The sequence below is a fragment of the Mytilus edulis genome, chromosome 4, assembly GCF_963676685.1.
Source record: "Mytilus edulis chromosome 4, xbMytEdul2.2, whole genome shotgun sequence".
Lineage (NCBI taxonomy): Eukaryota > Metazoa > Mollusca > Bivalvia > Mytilida > Mytilidae > Mytilus > Mytilus edulis.
In genome coordinates this window covers 56,636,196-56,652,281 of record NC_092347.1, presented here as the reverse complement: position 1 = coordinate 56,652,281, position 16,086 = coordinate 56,636,196, and the positions used below count along the sequence as shown (strand labels likewise).

At 31.1% G+C, this 16,086-nt stretch overlaps 1 protein-coding gene across 4 annotated transcripts in view; it reads left to right on the top strand.

Annotated features, from left to right (window-relative positions):
- The window catches only part of LOC139520011 (uncharacterized), a 68,982-nt gene that overhangs the window by 27,833 nt on the left and 25,063 nt on the right, over window positions 1–16,086 (top strand). For 3 of the 4 annotated variants that reach the window (XM_071312379.1, XM_071312377.1, XM_071312380.1), the window contains one exon: window positions 10,574–10,699. The gene's annotated coding sequence lies outside the window, so the exon portion shown is untranslated. Of the gene's footprint in view, window positions 1–2,192; window positions 2,236–10,573; window positions 10,700–16,086 lie in introns of all 4 variants that reach the window. The other variant, XM_071312378.1, reaches the window with a different exon arrangement.

The following is a 16,086-nucleotide window of genomic DNA, read 5'->3' as shown; positions in this document are numbered from 1 at the left end:
AAAGCCCAACATATATTTTATAGGTACCTGTATTGTTTTAGAAAGTATGTTGCCTTTTATTTGTCTTTTGATTATTATTTCATTCATTGGGTTGCTGTCTGATTTATGTATACTCCACATCTTTTACCTATATTCTCCAATGACAGAATCATTTTAAATTAATAATAACTACCTTAGACAATACCTTTTTCTACTATTAAGAGTTTACTCATTTTAACATTATGACAGAAGTTACAATTTATACAAGACATCACTTTGGAAACATAGAGTCTGTCACCTTATTATTAGGAGGTACCAATTACTGGTAACTGAACAAAAGTCTAGTGGTATACTGCAGAAGACATATACAAAATACCTTCATCTTGTATCACAAACTATGGTTTAATAGACGTATTTACACTTGTATGCAAGTTTGTCCGCCATTACGTAAAATCACACAGGTTCCCGTAAACTTTGACATCATAATTTAAATTATTTGACGTCACAATTTAAAAGTGATTGTTGCTTGACGTCAAAAGGTGATTCGGAGTAGATCTAAGGTCATTCGGAGGCAAGATCCAGCTAAATACCAAAAGTGTAAATATGTTTAGAGTACAACTTTTAACATGCTTTATTCTGCTAAAATAGCTTAATAGTATAAAAGATATAAGAAGTGTGGCCAATACATAACAATTAACTGGTCAAGGGAGGTTAATGAAATAAGCATCTATAAATATTAGATAACACCCTTCTTACTTAGCTATTGATTTGGGCAGATGGTAATGTCAGCCCTATACACAGGGTGATAATTAAATTGTTACATGTGATAGGTCTTATTATTGACTGGTGGCATTTTTAATGGTCACTGGGATCTTACTAGTGTAATTCAGTTATTTAAAAAGTTATTTCTCAAATTTATGGAAATTTGATAATGAGTGGTTGAATGAATTGTCTACAAGAGATAGGTAAGTGTTGATGACTCAAATAAGATGGTATTTCATTGCCACAGTTGATTTTTCCAATACATTCAATACTATTTATCAGTAAATGATTGTACTATTTAGTTTATATACTTTCTATTACTGTGTTTTAGACATGGTTTGCTGAAATTATTCATTTTTGTTGCTCAGTTTTTTAAGATGAGATTTGCTGAAAAGTAATCTGTAAAAATGGAAACCTAGTCGCGGAACAGAAGAAATGAAATGTAGATATAATAAAAAGTTTAAAGAAATATGAACATTAAAAGAGATTCCAGAAAAGTGATATCAATATATAAGAAAAAGATATTTTCATGTATTCAGGTTTAAACCATCATTTATTTCCTCTATTTAATAGCATTTGTTAATATGCATTTTTCAAAGAATTGTACAGATTTTTTGTTTGTTTCAAATAAATACTTGGCATGAGTAAAGTTTTATCCTGTCCAGTACTATAGACTAAATTTCACACAACATTTCATTGCATATAAGCAAATAACCATCACTGGAAGTTAACCAATCCAAAGTTCACCCCTTTTTTTCCTGTGTACAAGCTTTAGTAACTATGTAACCTAAAGTTTCCACAATATAAAAAAAAAATAAAAAAAATTATGGTGCTTCGAAACAATAAGATATATGTTTATGACTCAATTTTTTTTAGTGAATTGTAGAATCAAACCCTTTTTCTTATGCAACCGGATGTGCAAATTGAGTTGGTGGTATATTACACGTTCAATTTTAAATAGGTAGTTATTTCTGTTTGTCATAATAGCACAATTTTTAAAAGATATATTTAAAATGAATTATGTGTATGCCAGAGGTTAATATTAAACTTCATCTCTATATGAATATGAATTTTCCTTACTGATTTCAAAGTAGGTATAATACGTATAAAGTAAAGAACTTTTCAACCTTTCTTTCTTGTGCCAAAAAAGGGAGGAAAGTGATAAATTTTGTATATGAAACATTAATCATTTTTGTGGTTTATTTTATAATAACTTGAAATAAATTTTCATTTACTTTGCTGAATAGATAGTTGCATGATAATATCAAAAAGATGCTATCCGCTGATGTAAATTGAATTAAAACCAAATTTGTGGGCATAGTTGGATGAACATTTAATATTCACATAAAAGATTAAAGCCATAACCAAACTATAATTGAATGCAAAACATACAAGTGGATTTGAGTTTATGACGTACTGCAGTTTTCCTTTCATTCACTTTTTTTTTGCAGTGAAAGACATAGATAAACTCCCTGCTTTAAGTTTACAAAAAAGGTAAATATATTTGTGTAAATCTTTATTAGATGTTTTATATTCATGAAGCACTCTGCCATAACCATAATTCTAGCAGCGAAACTCAGCGGAGGCCATCATACAACACTTGATTTAGAGTTTATATAAGGGATTGAGGTAAAGCTTTCATGGATTAGTATTTCCTGTTCTAACAAAAAGAATTCATTAGAAAATAAAAAATCAAATGAGATGATAATAGCTATTTAGACTCATTTATTAAATTCATATTCGATTTTGACAGTTCTTAATAGGAAAAAGTCCACATCATTTCACTGATTTTCCACGTACCAACAGATATATGGGATATTACTGGAATATAAAAATTAAATGCTTCATTAAACAAGGAGATTCAAACTTTTGAAGACTACTTTAGTTTGGTCTCTCAATAATATTTAGCACAATGGATCATCAACCAGCATGAACGATTTTAGATTGAAAAATTAATAGATGGAGGTTATGACAATTTCTGCCTAACTTTCGAACTTTCAATAAAAAAATCAAAAACAGCTGAATTCAGTGTACTGAGAGAATTGCAACACAACCCTGCTACAAGTTTAAGCTTTAGCTTTGCACTAAACTTCAGGAACCTCATGCAATATTTAAAAAAAACAAAAATCATGTTTTGCTTTTTTATTCAATTTTGTTATGGGTTTCTTTTATCGATATATTTGCTCTTTTGTACAAGTAAATTTTGTTATATTATTTCCATTCTAGAATCAAGTCAAGAAATGGCAAATAACAACATTGTTGGAAAAGAATTTACAATACTAAGTTTGAACTTAATATTAATCAAACTTTCATAAAAATTCACATATTCTAACAAGTTTGAATAGGCAACATTAATCATAACTATATTTCAATTTTAATTAGATGTTTTACAAAGGGGGTAAAAGTTATTGACCTAAACATTGGTTACTAGATATTTTTCAGTCTCCTGTGTTTAATCACAGATCTTTTGTTCAGACCAGGTGGGAGTTTAAACAAACTACAAATTTTAATGTAACTGTAGCTTAGATGGGAGGGTCCATGAAAAGGAAATCTTTGCTTTGGTTGTAAAATATTTACTTTTAGTGTTTATTATAAAAAAGATATTTTGGGATGTATGATTATGCATTTCTTTGATCCTTAATCCGTTTCATACCTTGTGTATTTAGTGATTTAGTCAAATCTATTGTTCAGATTTTGTAAAAGTAAACATAGCTTTGAACATGGGGGTAGTTGATGCTATACACTTCAGAAATGGTTGATAATTTTATACATATTCTTAAGAGGATTTTTTTGCTGTTAGCATATGTTTATTTTTGTGCATCGTTAAAAAATGCATTTTTGATTGCTAATTACCATTCCTTTTGTAAAGCACTTTTACTGTAGAAATTTAAAAATTTCTTTGTCAAAGGCAGATATTGAACAGATATTTCCGATCATTTTCAAGATCTTATAATACATGTAATATATGATCATACAAGAGAAACTATAACCAGGAAAAATTTTCAGCTTAATAAAATCTACAAATAAGTCAAGGTATTTAGTATTGACAACTGACGCCTTTAAAGAGAGTAATTGTCCTTACTAAGTAATTGACAAAATATTTTTTTACTTTTTTTTTGTATTTTTTGCATTTTTTTCAATAGTATAATGGCAAGAGAGACACTAAAGAACTAAGATCATCAAAATCATAATAATCAATTTAAAATAATTCCAGCACAGAAATTTCATAACAAACTTAAATAGGAGTTATGCACTTGAATGCTAATTTTTACCCATTTTTGTGTTTTTGTCTATTATCAGATGGTAAGAAGCAATAATGATCAGAAAATAAAATTTTACAAATAGGTGAATTTTACTGATTTTGTAGATTGATTCTAATAAGAGATAGAAAGAAACTTAAAGCATAAAAAATGATCAGCAAGATAAGATCTACAAATAGGTGAAATAAACTGAGATTTGTGGAATGATTCATATAGGACTATAGGAGTCACTACCCCCTTAATGACAAAATTTACCAAAGAGTCAGTGTGAAGACTGAGCACACGTCAATAAAATCTGTAAAAATAACTTTTTATGCCCCAACTACGATAGTAGAGGGGCATTATGTTTTCTGGTCTGTGCCTCCGTTCGTCCGTCCGCTTCAGGTTAAAGTTTTTGGTCAAGGTAGCTTTTGAAGAAGTTGAAGTCCAATCAACTTGAAACTTAGTACACTTGTTCCCCATGATATGATCTTTCTAATTTTAATGCCAAATTATAGTTTTGACCCCAATTTCACAGTCCACTGAACATAGAAAATAATAGTGTGAAGTTCAGGTTAAAGTTTTTGGTCAAGGTAGTTTTTGATGAAGTTAAAGTTACATCAACTTGAAACTTAGTACACATGTTCCCTATGATATGATCTTTCTAATTTTAATTCCAAATTAAAGTTTTGACCCCAATTTCACGGTCCACTGAACATAGAAAATGATAGTGCGAGTGGGGCATTCGTGTACTATTGACACATTCTTGTTTACTAATAATTCCAATAAAATGCACCAAAAAAACTCTGTCCAGGTTTATAATAATAAAGTCACCATTTACACAATTATTTTGTCTCTGTTGAAAAGCACACTCACTGACGTAATGAAACAAAATATAAATGTATGTATATAAACAATTGTATGCTAACTAAAAGGTGGCAAAACATACAACATTGAAATTATTATATTGTGAATTAAAAACTTAAATTAAGGACTTATAGTCTCTTGTTTTGGTATGAAATAAAGACCTTTTTTTATTGTTTGAATAGGCCTGACAGAAACTTGTTTTGAAGCAAGTTATCATCAACACCCCAATCAAATAAATTTTCTGAGGTCATGTTTTATTTACCTATAGTTAATTGGTTGATTAACTAGTTGTCAGTTATTATTATTGCAGCTAGTTTTATGTCTGCAGATAGGGCAGGCATTTTGTATGTTTTATGTCCAGTTCATGTTATATTTCACTCTGCAACAAAGACATAATTTGCATATATCTTGAATAAAACAAAGCTGTTATTTATTTTAAAAAAAAGGTATACATATCAATTTGTTTTTAGGAAGGCTTTTCATTATCACTGAACTAGTATATATTTGTTGAGGGGCCAGCTGAAGGACGCCTCCGGGTGAGGGAATTTCTCGCTACATTGAAGACCTGTTGGTGACCTTCTGCTGTTGTTTTTTCTATGGTTGGGTTGTTGTCTCTTTGACACATTCCCCATTTCCATTCTCAATTTTATTTGATAGAGCTATAGGATAAAAGAATAATTATTTTCATTAAATGCTTAGCTTTCCAGGCTTTATAAGGTTATTAATTAATGTTTTACTTTTATAAATTGTTACTTGGATGGAGAGTTGTCTCATTGGCACTAATACCACATCTTCCTATATCTATTATATTGTTAATGCACCAAAGACTTAAGAAAAACCATTAATCTGATTTGACATTATTAACATAACAACACAAATCCATCAAACACAAGTACACAAAATAACAAAAAGACAAAGTTCACCCACATCATTAGTCCAAGATTGCTCTTTATTTGCACTTGCTGGAACCATTGCCCACAGCACAAGCAAGTTCCTTTATAGGCCGACATTACTAATGAATGAAAGTATGAGTAAGATCTTATATCAACGAATGAAAGACAGAATAAACAGATGATATTTTACTGGATGAGCATACATATGTGGAATTTTCTTAACTAGGTTTCACAGTGCCATATATTGGGGCTTGAAGGAAGAAATATTGCAGTTAAAACATAGAACCAACAATTATCTATTTTTTTCATATTACTGTTAAAACTTAGAACCAACAATTATCTATTTTTCATATGAGGAAAGAACAACCACAACCTTACCCATATTGGCTCATATATAAATGACACAATTTTCCATAATGAAACTATTTTTGCAGTTTCCTGACAAGGATAATGGTTTTTGTTCTACTTAATTAAAAGTAAAAAGTCATTTATTGCAACTAATATGTTTTAAGAAACAACAACAAAAAAGGCACTAAATTCCAGAAACATTTTGTTTTTAAGTCAAGATAGCACTTATGTCATACAAAATTATTTTCCCCCAATGAGAAGATTAACTGTATTTGCCACCATTCCATGACACCAATGTAAAGAAAATGTTTAAAACCAAACCTGCGATGTTTTATTAAGTCCATAAATTCAATGCTTTATTCTGCAGGTTTTATTATTTTCAATTTAAATGCATTAAATTTAATACAGTCCAAATTGTCCAAATCTTCTTACATTTTCTTACTGTTCTCTAGTTTTGAATTGAGATGACATATGCCAGTTGCTGCTATGTTTACATCACAAAGAAAATAAACATTTATTGCACCTCATCAGAAAATATCTTAATCTACATGTAGAATTAACCTTTTATAATAAAAAGATAAAACTATAATGGTAAATTCAGATGTGATCTTTGCATGTAATAATAATATAGGATTGGAGAAATCTGTGACTATACTGATATATTTTAAGTTTGATTGAATTGAAAGTATGTAGGAGTTTTCTCATCTATGCTGGCCAAGGGTTACAATCCACTCACGTTGAAGAGAACAGGAGTGGATCGTAACCCTTGGCTAGAGAAGATGGAGTTTTCTTGGTTGACTCTACATATACTACAGTCATTATACTACTGAGCCTCGATTGCCATGAAAGCTAGGGAAATCATCGAAAAAATTTAAAGTACTCTTCAACTAGGGAAGAAGTAAAATGATATATTTGAAAATATTCAAAACCTTTAACTCTCTAGTTTGCCAAATGACTTAATTGAATAAGCTAGGAAAAGTGTATAGATTAGATTAAATATTGACAGTTTAATTTCAACAGTAAAAGTAGAGAAAATGGTGAAGACATTAAAGTTTTGTTTGTATGTTTATTCCTAGTTAAAATCTGTTTACTTTCTAATTGAAACCAGTTTTTTTACTTTTAACAATTTAATAGCCACTACAATTTAGTATTTTCAATTTAAAATATTATTATGAATATGAATATCAATTTCCCAAATTACTGTGGCCTGAAAGGTTGTATAGTTTTTCAATTACTTAGGTAAACTTGAGTCCATAGAAAAATTTGGAAAACTTTATTTTGTTGATAGAAGTCAGCGGGATATTTGTGATAGGTTAAATATTTCTATAAACAAGACACATATAGGTTAGAATTGAATTATCTTCATATACCATAACTAAACAAACATAGAAAAATATTTACAATGATAAAAACATGATATAGAAATTCTTTATGACCATGATCATGATGTATGGTGTATTCTTTTTATCTATTGTTATTTTTTTTTAATTCATGGGTTGGTGTAATTTGCATGCTGAATATGTCAATGATTTTATGATCTTTTATATTGATAAAATGTTAAAAAAATGAAGAAATTCTGGGGATTTCTGATGTGTATATGTTATAGCCTTCTTTTACCTTAGGGGTCTCATTTAATATAGAGCTAAACTAAACTATCCCTAACCCCAAATCTTACCCTAACCCATACTTAAATTTAACACTACCCCTAACCCTAACCCTTAACCTAGAAAATCCCTAAACCTAACCATAACCATGATTGAACCCTAACTAAAGTATAGGGACCCTAAAAGTAAAAGAAGGCCCATTTATTACAGCAAAGTCTTTGTGTCTACATCACATCGGTTCATATCACCCAGATGAAGATTCTGCAGTTGGAACTATTTTTTCCTCAAATATAATTGTTAAAAAAATTTGTATCACTACTCTCCCTTCATTATATTTGCTTCTGATCTGTCTCAGTATAGGCCAGTGCAGCATACCAACTCTAATGTGTCTTAAGATACAGTAAGGTAGCTTCTGATCTGTCTCAGTATAGGTCAGTGCAGCATACCAACTCTAATGTGTCTTAAGATACAGTAAGGTAGCTTCTGATCTGTCTCAGTATAGGTCAGTGCAGCATACCAACTCTAATGTGTCTTAAGATACAGTAAGGTAGCTTCTGATCTGTCTCAGTATAGGTCAGTGCAGCATACCAACTCTAATGTGTCTTAAGATACAGTAAGGTAACTTCTGATCTGTCTCAGTATAGATCAGTGCAGCATACCAACTCTAATGTGTCTTAAGATACAGTAAGGTAGCTTCTGATCTGTCTCAGTATAGATCAGTGCAGCATATCAACTCTAATGTGTCTAGATACAGTAAGGTAGCTTCTGATCTGTCTCAGTATAGGTCAGTGCAGCATACCAACTCTAATGTGTCTTAAGATACAGTAAGGTAGCTTCTGATCTGTCTCAGTATAGGTCAGTGCAGCATACCAACTCTAATGTGTCTAGATACAGTAAGGTAGCTTCTGATCTGTCTCAGTATAGGTCAGTGCAGCATACCAACTCTAATGTGTCTTAAGATACAGTAAGGTAGCTTCTGATCTGTCTCAGTATAGATCAGTGCAGCATATCAACTCTAATGTGTCTAGATACAGTAAGGTAGCTTCTGATCTGTCTCAGTATATGTCAGTGCAGCATACCAACTCTAATGTGTCTTAAGATACAGTAAGGTAGCTTCTGATCTGTCTCAGTATAGATCAGTGCAGCATATCAACTCTAATGTGTCTAGATACAGTAAGGTAGCTTCTGATCTGTCTCAGTATAGGTCAGTGCAGCATACCAACTCTAATGTGTCTTAAGATACAGTAAGGTAGCTTCTGATCTGTCTCAGTATAGGTCAGTGCAGCATACCAACTCTAATGTGTCTAGATACAGTAAGGTAGCTTCTGATCTGTCTCAGTATAGGTCAGTGCAGCATACCAACTCTAATGTGTCTTAAGATACAGTAAGGTAGCTTCTGATCTGTCTCAGTATAGATCAGTGCAGCATATCAACTCTAATGTGTCTAGATACAGTAAGGTAGCTTCTGATCTGTCTCAGTATATGTCAGTGCAGCATACCAACTCTAATGTGTCTAGATACATTAAGGTATCATATAATTTCCAATACTGTATTTGCAAGTCACTGTAGACACATCATCACTAATCAGTACAAAGCTGTCTTTATAGGTGACTGTAGCATGTTACTTGATAAGTTAATGCAGGTCACTGCAGCAAATCACCACTTATCAAACAGGAGTTGAAAGCAGTATTATACCTTTTATCATTGCAGCATTTCAGTTCTGATCAGTCTATATAGGTCACTGAAGTATTTTACCTCTAATGTGTGTGTATAGGTCACTGTAGTATTTCCCTTCTAATATGTCTGTATAGGTGGTCACTGTAGTATTTCACCTCTTATCTGTCTGTATAGGACTGTCACTGTAGTATTTCCATTCTTATCTCTGTATAGGAGGTCACTGTATTATTTCCATTCTTATCTCTGTATAGGAGGTCACTGTAGTATTCACCTTCTAATCTTTCTGTATAGGTCACTGTATTTCCCTTCTAATCTGTCTATATGTCACTGTAGTATTTTACCTCTTATCTGTCTGTATAGGAGGTCACTGTAGTATTTCCCTTCTAAACTGTCTGTCTATAGGTCATTATAGTATTTCCCTTCTAATTTCTAATCTGTCTGTATTGGATGTCACTGTAGTATTTCCCTTCTAATTTCTAATCTGTCTGTATTGGATGTCACTGTAGTATTTCCCTTCTTGTCTGTCTGTATATGTCACTGTAGTATTTCCCTTCTAACCTGTCTGTATAGGAGGTCACTGTAGAATTTCCTTTCTAATCTGTCTGTATAGGTCACTGTAGTATTTCCTTTCTAATCTGTCTATATATGTCACTAGTATTTCCCTTCTAATCTGTGTGTATATGTCACTGTAGTATTTCCCTTCTAATCTGTCTGTATATGTCACTGTAGTATTTCCTTTCTAATCTGTCTGTATAGGTCACTGTATTATTTCCTTTCTAATTATGGTTGGACACTTTTCATGCTATAAACTTTTACATTTTTGTATCTTTGAAAAATCTTTAGTTTACATTTTGTCTTCTTTTTTTTTTGATGCGATACTGTACTCATTTCATTATGAATTTGACAAATAGACCTTGACTTGCTTATTATAAACTTGTAGTCTTACTTTAGATGTACTATTGCATTTCTTTAAAGTCATCACATTTCTAATAAGACCTTTTACTAACGGAAATATTGAAAAAAAAATCAGTCCAAAGAACATGCATTTGACGTATAATCAGCCTACGATTAAATGATTTTGCATTGTATATTGAACTATTTATATAACACATAAATAGATCCTTTAAAAAGTTTTGCTGTAGAATCAATTTTCATATTTCACATTAAGATAAGATATTTTTCAAGTCATCGTTTTCTTTTTCAGTTTGACGATGACCTTTGTCAGATGAAACCTGATTGTTGTCACTATTTACAAATTTCATTTGTTTGTTCCTGTGAAATCAACACCTTAACGAGTTTATTTACCACCTGTTCAGGTAAAAAGTCATAAGTAAGTCTTGTCTTTTGTACCAAACTGTTGTTTTCTTATTCATTTTTTATAATTCAAGGGCATGATTAATAATTTTCTTTTCAAATATTTGGCAATGACGAAAGTTGGATCTAGTTTTACTATTTGTAGAGACAAAAATCTCACCTGATTTGAGAAATTCTTTTGATAATTTGTCTTGATTGATGCGGGTGGCTCATTAATCAAGCCTTGATACTTATTATGGGAAGTGTCATTTTCAAGATTAATATATTTGTACTTATACCTATATTTGTTCCACCCAAAATGTTTTGACCAGGGTGTCCAAATTTAATTGTTAAATATTTGTAAAAGGAATTTCATGTGGACTAGTCAATTTATCAAAATTATCGGGTGGATCCCTAAGTTTGTAACTGGGTTTAAACTTTTTATTTTAACTTATTGTATAAAGCTTTTATTATGTTATATTGTTATGTTCAGAAACACATTTAAAATAAATTTGTACATTTTTTCCAAATTGCAGGGTGTTTCCTTAATATTGTAACTGAGTACTTAAATTTTTATGAAGTTATGCTATGAACTGCTTTGTCATGAATTCATATTTCAAAAATTAATTTTTAGTCATGATAAATGCATATAATTTAACAATAAAAACATATTGTTAAAGTTTTCATTTCTCCAGCTTATTAATATTGCAAAATACAAATAAAGAGTTTATTTATTGTGGTTACAATATAAAATAAGGAGATCAACTCCTTTTACATATGACTTGTTGCTGAAATTTTAGAGGCATAATTCAAATTATAGACATGTCAAAATGAGCTATGTTTGCACACCTGGAAATTCAAATTCAAGAATTACATTGACTTTGATTTATACCACTGCATTATGAACTCATTTGGAAGTTAGATAATGTAAAGGTCAGTTTGAGCATTGTACTTTTTACTTCTATCATCTTAAATCAGATTTTGTAGACTGTATTACCGCCTTTTTTACATGACCTCAGATATTTTACCCTTCTATATCATTCAATCCTTTTAATTTACTTTTTTCATGTCAAAACATCTGTATAACAAAACTGAAACAAAAGTTGCTACAAACACTAGATGTATCTTTTAATAACATGATTGTTTTGGAGATCGTATATATGTTACGTTCTAATCGACAAAATTTTTCAGGCATGAACATGTGGTTTTTGATACATTCCATAAAAGTAACTCTATCTTCGCTTAAAATTATATGTTACTAGTCAGGCAAAGTTTTTCCGGTATCTTTGCATTTTTTTCGGGGGTAGATATATATATAGAGTTAATACATCATGATATAAGCAGGTGTCTTATTTTTTACAATATTTACTTATCATTACTATCCAATTGCATATGAAAAATTGCAAATAAATATGTAATAATGGGGAGGAGTGTGAACACATTAATTCACTGTGCTTATATGGACCATGTGTTGGTCATTGTTGTATCTATGAGGAGGGGTAGGAGGGTCCTGATCCCGAAATCCCAGGCTTAAAAACATGAAATCCAGAGGTCCCAAGTCCCTAAAGGATGTATCCCAAAATTTATGTACTGCACATTTTTGGTTACACCATTACATATTCAGCATTTTGAAAGTTTGTCTTTTTCAAATCTTTTTCAGCTATGATCTTCAAACATGGAATATTGTGATCACTATTGGTATTATTTCTGTCCCAAAAATATGTTGTACAAATCAAGTACTGTAAAATACAGTACCTAAAAATTACAATATATTTAAGGTGGTACCTAACACTACAAGTCAGCTAAACGTTTTAATTACGTTGTGTTGTAAAAGGAATATTAAGCTTCTCAATGATCAAAATTGGTGTTTGTAAAATTGCTATATAACCAGTGTAATTTTTCTGGCAAAACGGTTGGTTCAAAAATTTTTAAATTTATATATTTTGGTTAAAGGGTCAAAGTAAATACTTTGTCAAAATTTTGTGAAAATTAAACGAGCCAAATTAATTTTAGTGAAAGTGTTGGGTACCACCTTAAAGTAATAAAATATCACTAAATATTTTTAGTACAGAAATAGTACCTATGCAAAAGTAGCTGTGTAATTGACTAGGATTGTCAGTTTTCCTGCCAATGGTTCTCTCCAAGCACTCCAGCTTCCTCCACCAGTAAATACTGACCACCATGTGTATAGCCTTTAGTGCCGAAAGTAGGGTTGAACACCAATCAATCAATCTTTACTACAGTTTAGGGAAACATCAACCCAACAACACAAACTACCTCTAGGTTTACATTATACATTTTTCAAAACTATAGACAAAGGGTCTGTGTGATAAGTCGATTTCTAAATTGTGCTTCAGTGATCTGATTGCGGGACAAGTTGTGAATGAATTCAGATGTCACATGGAGCTACTAACAATCAGTTAATTTTTTACATAGATGCATTGGTTATCCTTTTTTCTACATATGATTTCGTGAAATATCAGTTGTGAGCTACAATGGGAACCTTTTTAGGTGAGTGAGTGCAGCAATCCAGCTCAAAAGCTTCACATTGTGGCGTCGCAGCTATAGGTAGAAAACTCATTAATCTGTTTATCTTTCTTTTACTGGTCTTTTCCCTCTCTCTAAGACAGTTTTACACTTGAAAAAAAGGAAGCTGGACAACTTCTCCTCAAACATTGTGACATAGCTGATAATGTCTGCTTACATCTCAAAGCTGTGATACAAGAATTACTGAGCAACTGAACTTGTAAAATTCAATTTTTTTTTTACTGCTTATGAATGTGCCAAATATTTATTAAACACTTTCAAAGTTATTAAATGGTATTTGCGTATACAATTGAATTCCAAATGTCATACATTTTCTTATTTTTTAACATAAATGATAAAATAATATGTTGATATAATCACATTTTCAAATCTGCAGTTTCTTTTAATGTGCCATATCAACATCATAAAAGTATACATAAAATGACTTTTTACATAAACTCATTTAATCAGAAAATCTGAAAGTGCAGATAAATCCAAAAGTAACTTGAATAATGACAGGAGTTCAAGCACCATATGCATTAAACGCATGTTTCCCATAATGCAACAGTATACCAATGTCAATGTGTCTATTGTAAGAATAGAGAAAAAACTTCAAGGAATATTTAAATTTTAATCTTCTGATTGTATTTGGATATGATAATTCAAAAGTGACAGTAGCAAGACTAAGCATGCTAAGAGAGATGATGGAAGATTCGCATTCTATCTAAAACTGAGACTTAAACATCCCATAAAAACCACGATAAGAGATAGTGTGTTATTCAAATACAGTGTGAACATTTTATAAACATACATGTTTTCAACATGACTTGAACGGACTATGAATTCCTTGTTTTATATATGATGTGGAAATAGGGTTTTCAGACACAATATATACTGACTGTAAACACCTTGCACAGAAGCACCTGTTAAAATGAAGAGACTTGAACGGACTATGAATTCCTTGTTTTATATATGATGTGTAAATAGGGTTTTCAGACACAATATATACTGACTGTAAACACCTTGCACAGAAGCACCTGTTAAAATGAAGAGACTTGAACGGACTATGAATTCCTTGTTTTATATATGATGTGGAAATAGGGTTTTCAGACACAATTTATACTGACTGTAAACACCTTGCATAGAAGCATCTGTTAAAATGAAGAGACTTGAACGGACTATGAATTCCTTGTTTTATATATGATGTGGAAATAGGGTTTTCAGACACAATACATACTGACTGTAAACACCTTGCACAGAAGCACCTGTTAAAATGAAGAGACTTGAACGAACTATGAATTCCTTGTTTTATATATGATGTGGAAATAGGGTTTTTAGACAAAATATATACTGACTGTTATTAAACACCTTGCACAGAAGCACCTGTTAAAATGAAGAGACTTGAACGGGCTATGAATTCCTTGTTTTATATATGATGTGAAAATAGGGTTTTCAGACCCAATAATATACTGACTGTAAACACCTTGCACAGAAGCACCTGTTAAAATTAAGAGACTTGAACGAACTATGAATTCCTTGTTTTATATATGATGTGGAAATAGGGTTTTCAGACACAATATATACTGACTGTAAACACCTTGCACAGAAGCACCTGTTAAAATGATGAGACTTGAACGGACTATGAATTCCTTGTTTTATATATGATGTGGAAATAGGGTTTTTAGACACAATATATACTGACTGTAAACACCTTGCACGGAAGCACCTGTTAAAATTAAGATAGGTTTGTGGTTGTAACACACAAAGTTATAATTGGTTATCTGATTTCATTGATTATAATTATGTAAAGAATTATATAAGTGACACAGCAATTATTGCAAGGATATGACATTAAGCTTTTTAACCTTTATTGGAGTTTTAAACAGTTAGGTTTTGTACCCAAAATTATACTTTTGACATGAAAAAAGATTTACATTTTTTTTATTTGAAATGTCTAGTCAACATGGTCAAGAGATATTTGAATACATTGATTTGTTCGTATATCTAGAGAAAAAAATTCTTTCAAACTAAAACCTATTTTTTTATTTAAGGATTTCGTAAAAAAAGAAGAATATTTTTTTTGGAATAAGCACAAAATTTATTGAGTGGTGAAATCCTTGAGGACCACCTTAGTGTTTTAATGGCTAATGAACACAGGTCTGTTAAAACCAAAACTGTCTGATTGCAATTCCATTATACTTCCTAATAAAACAACTATCAATTAAAGACCAATTAATAACAATGGGAAACATTTGATGTCGCTATACAGCCTTCAACAATGAGCAAAACCCATACCATTTAATAAGCTATTAAAGGCCAATAAGAATGACTAAATGTGAAAAAAACCTGACATGATTAATACTACGAAAGAGCAAAAAATGACAGACAGCAACCAAAAAAACAAAACCCATGTGATAAAAGGTTCCTAGTTTAAGGTAGAGATATGAAGGATATGACAGGGTTAAACATGTTTTTGGGCATTCAACCCTCTCCTATCCTGGTTTTCAGTCGTTTCATGCATTTTTTGCACTGATCTAAGTGAATAATGTAAGAAAATTTACATATGAATGAGACATAAAGGAGATATAAGGAGATGTGGTATGAATGAGACATAAAGGAGATATAAGGAGATGTGGTATGAATGAGACATAAAGGAGATATAAGGAGATGTGGTATGAATGCCAATGAGACAACTCTCCATCAAAGTCACAATTTGTTAATGTAAACCATTATAGGTCAAAGTACGGTCTTAAACACGGAGCATTGGCTCACACCAAACAGCAAGCTATAAAAGACCCCAAAAAGGACTAGTATAAAACCATTCAATCTGGAAAACCAAAGGTATAATCTATATAAAAAAACAAAAAACACTTATGAACCTGAGTAAGGTTTACTTTG